The following is a 3,192-nucleotide window of genomic DNA, read 5'->3' on the forward strand; positions in this document are numbered from 1 at the left end:
TCCGTCGTAGTCTAGGTGGTTAGGATACTCGGCTCTCACCCGAGAGACCCGGGTTCAAGTCCCGGCGACGGAAATTTTTTAATTTTTGTTTTTCTTGTTAATTTTGACTGACCTACATTTCTGAATCTGAAGAAATTTTTTAATTTTTAATTTTGACCGACCTACATTTCTGAATCTGATGCAATTTTAGTTGACTTTGACCGTCCGGGACCAAGACGTAATGAAACTATGGTTCCTTGACACAGACGCAATTCCATTATTATGTATTTGTGGCAAAGCTGATCAGCAAACTCAACTGAAACTGCATTATATTTGTAGGTAGGTCAAAATTAACAAATACAGTACATGTTGAGCTTGCTGATCGAATTCATGAAGATCTTCACAGGATTGACTTTCCGTCGCTCGGGACATCTTACAACAACAATGGCTTCTAGTTCTAAATAAGTTGGGATAGACTAAAACTGAAATAATAAGATCTGGAAACCAAGTCATGGTTTTGGCACGTGGATAGCTAACTTTCAAGCACTCCTATCCATGGCTTCAGTTCTTTAGATCCCTCTTGACGGATTTCTCCCATGCCAGATTTGCTCTACCTGACTTTTCTTGACACTGTTAGCACACTTTAACTATCTGCTATGTATTGACGCTTCTTGAGGCATGTGTTGTATATGCCAAGCCATCTCAGATGATGATGGACAAGCTTTCCTTCAATCAGTGCTACCCCAACTCTATAATGTATATCATCATCGGGACTCGGCCTTTCCTTGTGTTGACACATATCCATCTTAACACGTGTATCTGTGCTACACCTAACTGTTGAACATGTCGCCTTTTACTTGGTCAACATTGAGGGCCATACAACATCACAAGTCAAATCATCATCCTATAGAACCTGCCTTTTAAACTTTTGTGGCACTCTCCTATCAGAAAGGACGCTAGAAGAAGCTTGGCGCCACTTCATCCATTCAATTTTGATTTGATGACTCACTTCTTCATCGATATCACCATCCTTCTGCAACATTGACCCCCAAATATCGAAAAGTGTCCTTCCGAGGTACCACTTGCTCATGAAGGCTAACCTCCTTGTGCCCAGTAGTACTGAATCCACACTTCATGTACTCAGTTTTAGTTCTATACTAAGCCTATAAACCTTTAGGTTCAATAATCGGTCTCCATGGCTCAGACTTTCCATTAACTACCATATCACTATCGTCGACGAGCACCACATCATACGCAAAGAGCCTACACCATGGGATATCTCCTTGTATATCCCTCACGCCCTCATCCATCACCAAAGCAAAAAGATAAGGCTGAAAGCTAACCCTTGATGAAGTTCTGTTTTAATTGGGAAGTCATTAGTGTCGCCATCACTTCTTCGAATACTTTTCACAACACTATTCTGTTGGAAATATGCCCTAGAGGCAATAATAAAATGGTTATTATTATATTTCCTTGTTCATGATAATTGTCTATTGTTCATGCTATAATTGTATTAACTGAAAACCGTAATACATGTGTGAATACATAGACCACAACATGTCCCTAGTGAGCCTCTAGTTGACTAGCTCGTTGATCAATAGATGGTTATGGTTTCCTGACCACGGACATTGGATGTCATTGATAACGGGATCACATCATTAGGAGAATGATGTGATGGACAAGACCCAATCCTAAGCATAGCACAAGATCGTGTAGTTCGTTTGCTAAGAGCTTTTCTAATGTCAAGTATCATTTCCTTAGACCATGAGATTGTGCAACTCCCGGATACCGTAGGAATGCTTTGGGTGTACCAAACGCCACAACGTAACTGGGTGGCTATAAAGGTACACTACAGGTATCTCCGAAAGTGTCTGTTAGGTTGGCACGAATCGAGACTGGGATTTGCCACTCCGTATGACGGAGAGGTATCTCTGGGCCCACTCGGTAATGCATCATCATAATGAGCTCAATGTGACTAAGTAGTTAGTCGCGGGGTCATGCATTACGGAACGAGTAAAGTGACTTGCCGGTAACGAGATTGAACAAGGTATTGGGATACCGACGATCGAATCTCGGGCAAGTAACATACCGATTGACAAAGGGAATTGTATACGGGATTGATTGAATCCCCGACATCATGGTTCATCCGATGAGATCATCGTGGAACATGTGGGAGCCAACATGGGTATCCAGATCCCGCTGTTGGTTATTGGCCGGAGAACGTCTCGGTCATGTCTGCATGGTTCCCGAACCCGTAGGGTCTACACACTTAAGGTTTGATGACGCTAGGGTTATAGGGAATAGATATACGTGGTTACCGAATGTTGTTCGGAGTCCCGGACGTCACGAAGAGTTCCGGAATGGTCCGGAGGTAAAGAATAATATATAGGAAGTGAGGTTTTGGCCACCGGAAGAGTTTCCGGCGTCACCGGTAATGTACTGGGACCACCGGAGGGTTCCGGGGGTCCACCGGGAGGGGCCACCAGCCCCGGAGGCTTGCATGGGCCAAGAGTGGGAAGGGACCAGCCCCTGAGTGGGCTGGTGCGCCTCCCACTAGGGCCCAAGGCGCAGCTTGGAGGGGAAAGGGGGAAACCCTAGGCGCAGATGGGCCTAAGGCCCACCCTAGGGGGCGCCCCCTCTCTCCCCCTCTTGGCCGCCCCCCTCCATCCAATCTAGGGCTTCCGCCCCCTAGGGGTGGGAACCCTAGAGGGGGCGCACCCTCCTCCCCTCCTTCTATAAATAGTGGGGTTTTTGGGGCTGCAGAAGACACAAGTCTCCCTCTCTCTTGGCGCAGCCCTACCCCTCTCCCTCCTCGTCTCTCGTAGTGCTTGGCGAAGCCCTGCTGGAGTGCCACGCTCCTCCATCACCACCATGCCGTTGTGCTGCTGCTGGACGGAGTCTTCCCCAACCTCTCCCTCTCTCCTTGCTGGATCAAGGCACGGGAGACGTCACCGGGCTGCATGTGTGTTGAACGCGGAGGCACCGTTGTTCGGTGCTTAGATCGGATTCGGCCGCGATCTGAATCGCTTCGTGTACGACTCCACCGACCGCGTTCTTCCAACGCTTCCGCATCGCGATCTTCAAGGGTATGAAGATGCACTCCCCTCTCTCTCGTTGCTAGTTATTGCATAGATTGATCTTGGTGATGCGTAGAAAATTTTGAATTTCTGCTACGTTCCCCAACAGTGGCATCATGAGCTAGGTCTATGCGTA

General features: G+C 47.1%; 1 non-coding gene across 1 annotated transcript; it reads left to right on the forward strand.

Annotated features, from left to right (window-relative positions):
* On the forward strand, positions 1–73 carry TRNAE-CUC (transfer RNA glutamic acid (anticodon CUC)). The gene has a single exon. It is a non-coding gene; the product is annotated as a tRNA-Glu (tRNA).
* Positions 74–3,192: the final 3,119 nt, after the last annotated feature.

This window comes from Triticum aestivum, chromosome 7D (assembly GCF_018294505.1).
Source record: "Triticum aestivum cultivar Chinese Spring chromosome 7D, IWGSC CS RefSeq v2.1, whole genome shotgun sequence".
Lineage (NCBI taxonomy): Eukaryota > Viridiplantae > Streptophyta > Magnoliopsida > Poales > Poaceae > Triticum > Triticum aestivum.